The following is a 6,019-nucleotide window of genomic DNA, read 5'->3' as shown; positions in this document are numbered from 1 at the left end:
GAAACGGTGACGTCATATTTGATGGCGACTTTAACTGGGAGTCCAGACATGGATGGTGTGGACAGCAGTCTTTTAAACCCTTTCTGTTGTTTCTTGTTGTTGTTTTTACTGAAGCCTGCCTTAATTATTTCAAGCCAATATATATTTTCTTCCAGTGGCCTGTAAGACATATTATGAGATGGTGTGGAGGAGCTTCAGGTATTCCTAGGCAGCTCTTTCAGTTCAGGCAGCAGCTGTGAAGATTTCAGCTCACAGCAGACAAAGAAGGAAGCAGGTAAGAGTCCCATGAATGCCGCTTTATTTTCACAACAATGTAAAAATGGGCTGAATTTTATTTATTAGCTGCATTGTTTTTGACAAACATGCTCACATATGTTATCATGTGTTATTGTTTCTTAGCAGTACTAATATTATATTAATACCTGTATTTACAGCTGCTGGAAGCAAGAAGGAGTGTCCTAGCTCTCCAAACTCTGCCAGACACTGCAAGAGCGGCTGGAGAGCGACCCAAAGTATGTGGCGACACACCGCAAGAGGCTTCGCATCGAGTCCCCTTCAAAGCAACAGGCGCCAACTCAGTATGACCCAGAGGCAGCAAAGAAGCATTTCCAAAGGCCTTAGACTCTTTTTCATGCACCATGGACGAGCGGCATGGTCCAACCCAGAGACTCTTATCAGTGAACCCCTCTGCACATTTCCTTGCTTTTTTTCCCCAGTAGTCATTGATTTTACTTGGTTGATCCTTGTTAATGTGTGTGTCACGATTTCATTAAAGACTTTTTTTCAAAATGTTTCCGTCAACTGTGTTCTTTGTGTTCTACTGTGTGGTAGTGTAGAAGGTGGATCGCCAAATAAATCAATGAATCATCAATCAAATAAAATATATATATCATTTATATTTTATATATATATAAATATAACAATATAATAACAATTTTAATATATTAATTTATTATATAGTATTTAATTTAATATGTATGTATTATTACTATTATTATTATTATTCCTGGCGCACAGATGACCAATAGCAGCAGAGTTGTCATCCAATCACATGATCACTCACTCATGTGATTGGACTTGCTATCCAATCACATGATGGTTTCCTTTTAAAATGCCTGTGGAATCATCCAATGGTTGTTTGTGAAGTCAGCAGGCCAGCCTGAGTAGATCAACGTCGGTAGCATTCATGTGCTAATTAGAGCTGTTCGCACCTTCGCGAAGGCGCGATTAACCCCGCCCCCCGCCGACAGATGGTTCGTTTCCGACGATTTTCGGAGCCGGCGAAGTTCCCCGTAAACTTGCCGTAAATCGCCGAAAATCAACGAAATTCGCGGGGATTTACGGGTCGAAAATGTGGTTTTTCATGCAGTGTCTGCAAACCTGTAGTGAGGACATCAAGGAAGTGGACCAGTGAGGCTGTGGAGTATCTCTAGGTGTGTTTGGACTCTACTGACTGGGATGTGTTCAGGACTACTACCAAAAGCCTAGATGAGTACATGGAGTCTGTGACATCCTACATCAGCTTCTGTGAGGACTGCTGTGTTCCATCACACACCAGGGTGTTACAACAATGACAAACCCTGGTTCACAGCCAAACTCAGACAGCTAAGGTTGGCAAAGGAAGAGGCCTTCAGGAGTGGGGACAAAGGCAGATTCAGAGAGGCGAAGTACAAGTTTAGCAAGGCGGTGAAAGAGGCTAAATGACTGTACTCTGAGAAGCTCCAACACCAGTTCTCAGCTAAGCAGCAACTCTGCATCTGCCTGGAAAGCGCTCAGGCAGATCACCAATTACAAGCCTAAAGCCCCCCACTCAACGATCGACACCTAGCCAACGACCTGAACCAGTTCTACTGCCTTTTGAAAGACAAAGGGACAGTTCAGCAACCATCCCCCACAACACCTCCCAACAGCTCCAGCTCCAGTCACTTCCACCAATGCCCACCTTAAAGCCAACAGGTCTGTAGATGATGCAGTCAACTTGGCCCTCCACTTCATTCTCCAGCACCTGGACTCCGCAGGAACCTACGCTAGGATCCCGTTTGTGGATTTTAACACCATCATCCCAAATCTGTTTCAGGTGAAGCTTTCCTAGCTGAGCGTGCCTGACTGCACCTGCAGGTGGATTACAGACTTCCTGTCTGAGAGGAAACAGTGCGTGAAGCTGGGGAAGCACGTCTCTGACGCAAAGACCATCAGCACCGGATCCCCTCAGGGCTGCATTCTTCCTCCTCTGCTCTTCTCCATGTACATGAACAGCTGCACCTCCACTCACCAGTCTGTCAAGCTCCTGAAGTTTGTAGATGACACCACCCTCATCGGACTTGGCAATAAAGCTTTTTCTGATTCTGAGAATGCTCAGGACCTCAGACTGTGCGAAGGTTTACCTTTCCACAGGACAACAACCCTAAGCACGCAGCCAAGACAACGAAGGAAAAACCTGAAAATAGCTGTGCAGTGACACTTCCCATCTAACTTGACAGAGCTTGAGAGAATCTGTAGAAGAATGGGAGAAATACCTCAAATACAGGTGTGCCAAGCTTGTAGCATCATACCCAAGAAGACTCAAGGCTGTAATCGCTGCCAAGGGTGCCTCAACGAAGCCCTGAGTAAAGGGTGTGAATACTTATGTACATGTGATATTTCAGGTTTATTTTTAATAAATTTGGAAGCATTTGTAAAAAACCTTTTTCACTTTGTCATTATGGGGTATTGTGTGTTGATTGATGAGACAAAAAAGGAATTTAATCCATTTTGGGAAAAGGCTGTAACATAAAATGTGGGGAAAGTGAAGGGGTGTGAATACTTTCAGAATGCACTGTACATATTATATTAACCTGAAATCTGACCTCTTAAACATGAAATGGTTTTAGAAATACGGACTCTACAGAAAGCCCACATGTAACCAGGTCACTTAAAGTGCATGAAAACACATCTGCTAAGACACTCACAACCATTGGGTGGTTGTTTTTATGAACTTCTGTCAATACAATGGGTTTCTTGCCTGTTAGTGGCACACCTGGTCCTGTGCCCCAGTTATAAAAAGATCCATTACCTTTACAGGTCTGAGATTTTCATACATCACAAGCAAGGTGATGGAACAAGTTGTATAATTTCACATCAAAATGTAGCTGTACACCTTTTTCTCAAGAGGATCTCCTTCTCTTCTTCCTTTTCTGTATTTCCACTCCAATATTTCTTCATGTTATTTAAAACATAATGTAAAATACGAAGTGTTCCTGTGTCATGATGTTTCATTAATGCAACATTATGGATGCCATAGTTTTTAATAATTTCCTACATAGGAACTGATATGTAACTAGAAATTCATAGAGATGTTCCTGGAAAAGACAATGTAATTTAGTGATAATTATAGGGAAAATGTAGCTGGTATTCAACTATAGTACCAATTAGTTTCAATTAATGTGCGTAACCTTTAGAGTCTTTTAGTGAGAGTACAGCAGATAAGCCATACATGCATGCATAATAATGAAATTTGTCTACAGACAAGCACAAAAACTGACATATACTGAGAATACGTTTTCAGTATTAACTGAATATTTATTTGGCTTTAAATGGAGTCATCCTTTTATATTCATCTGGAAATCAAAACAGCTTAATGCACAAACCATAAACTAAATTTAAGTATATAGTTATTCCAAGGAAACCTAAAAAATTATTAGTTATTAGGAAATGACTGTCTTTCTTATAGATGTTGTCCTCCACAATGAATTCTAACTATATGATATATATATTTTCCCTAAAGTACAAAATAACAAACCAAGGTAAATTATACCACAGTGCAAAATGACGTTCATTATTTTTAGATAATCAAAAGAGTGATGTAATACATGTAGGTATTGATTTTTCAAATACAACATTTCCAAAATATAGCCCACTTTTTTCTGAGGCATGTGCCATGTTCAGTGTTTCTGTTCTGACTGATTTACAGTTTCAACAATAAACAGTGTGTTGTTTTTGAAAACGTATTGTGTGTGATCTGATGTTTCACAAAGTAAGATACAGTTTGCCTGGTGTAACCCCCCCCCCCCCCCAGATGTGATGCCACATACATGACATCAGGTATGCCAGATGGAACATCTGGATTTGTAGAGTGTCTGTTAGGATCCTGTCTTCCTTGCTCTCCCAGTGTGTCTCCTCTCCCTTTTTCCCCTGTGTGTGTGTGTGTCTGTCTGTCTACCCCTGGAGTCGTGGCCGGGCAGCCCCTCACCTGCTGCCAGCTCCTCCCACGGTGACTCACCTGCATTTACTCTCCCTTCATTAGGGAGAGTATAAAAGACATGGACCTGCTTCTCCTCGTTGCCAGATTATTCCTCATTCCATGTCGATGTCTGGTTGTTTGGTCCGTAAGTACGAGTCTCTTTGTCTTCCTCTCCTTTTCAGTAAAAGTCATTTTTTGTCCATCATTTTTTCCAGCCATTTATTGTGCGGTGTTTTTCTTTTGTTTCAGTGTCTGCCTGCCGCTTCCACGCATGCCTCGTGTCAAACCCCCTCCGTCGGTGCTCCTTCTGTTTTTCCACTCCGTTTGAGTGCGTCTTTGGTTTCTTCGTCTCCCACTCCTTTTGAGTGCGCCTTTTGTTTGTTATTTATCCGCTCGTTGAGCGCGTTTTCTGTTATTCGTTTGTTAATAAATTTATCCTTGTCGCCCTTGATGCTGTTTAGCTCTTGGACCCTGGAGTCCAAAAAATCAATGATGAGACCTAAATCATCATAGCTACGATGGTGGAGACCACTTGCTCAAAGCATTCTTTTTAAAGTTGCTAGACCGATCACTTTATCATGTTGGATGACTAAAGTGGCCAGCATTTCTTTTTGCACCATGCCTAACCCATGGTAAACTCTTAGGAGATCCATGTTGAAAGGCTAGCCTAGATCTTAATGCCCTTGTGCTCTAACATGCTCCGTAAATGTTTTGGCAGATTGTGAGTTCAGCATTAAGGTGTTCCTGCAGGAGCCCTAAACTCTAAAGTGTTTGGGCTCGTAAGCTCCAAAACAGTTTTTATATGTTCTTCAGAAAGATCCACTGAATGCCTGAAAAGTCAACAGTTTGTAATTCACTTAATAAAATGCAGCAAGAGGAGCTGATTCAGTTATACTGGAATCTATTAAAAGTCAAATAAAAGGGGCTGTTTTTTTGTCACTAAATGACATGAAAGATGCAAACCAGAAGAAAGACTTGTTAACAGAGCAGCATCTCATCTCCTGATGAGACTCCTGACACGTTGTTTTTTTTTTGTTTGTTTGTTTTTTTATCAAAATGGGATGGCACTGTAATAAATGTGGGTTTTACCTTTAGCAATGAAAGCCAGAAATATCAGAATCCTTGAACACACACACTGAGAGGAGGGTGGCGTACAAAAAGGGACAATCTTTATTAACAACACTTAACTAATTCATAAAATGAGAAGAAGAAGAACCACTACACACAAGGCTAGTCTCACTAGCTTCAAGACACACCTGTGAACACAGCAAGCTAAGTTGAAGGACCAGGGTAGCACGGTGACACAAGTGGTAACGCTGTCACCTCACAGCTAGAAGGTCCCCAGTTCGAATCCCGCTGTGGGTGCTGGTGGCGTGTCCTCCATCATGCCTTCGGTGCCTGCTGCTTGAAGAAAGGGGCCTTTCTGTGTGGAGTTTGCATGTTCTCTCCGTGTTCACCCAGTCTTTCCTCCTTAATAACCCCCACTAAAAACATGCAAGAAGATCACCACCTGACCAATGGTGACAACGGGTTACTGGTCCCCGGGCACTGACGTCGGCTGGCAGCTGGCAGCCCACCCCTCCTGGTCTGCCGCGGAGGATCAACAGACCAAGGATGGGATAAATGCTGAGATATAGAATTTCACGGAAAGCATGGCGTGTAGTGTGCAACTAACATGTGATGTGAAGTGATTAATAAAGTACGTTTTTTCTTCTTCTTCATTACAAACATGGCTAAACTTTCAGCATAAGGCAATACCAGGCATACTAACACCCTCTGATTGGAGGCACTGCATTACAG

Source organism: Chaetodon trifascialis, chromosome 12 (genome assembly GCF_039877785.1).
Source record: "Chaetodon trifascialis isolate fChaTrf1 chromosome 12, fChaTrf1.hap1, whole genome shotgun sequence".
Taxonomy (NCBI): domain Eukaryota; kingdom Metazoa; phylum Chordata; class Actinopteri; order Chaetodontiformes; family Chaetodontidae; genus Chaetodon; species Chaetodon trifascialis.
The sequence above is the reverse complement of the archived record's forward strand: the minus strand, read 5'-3'. Positions refer to the sequence as shown.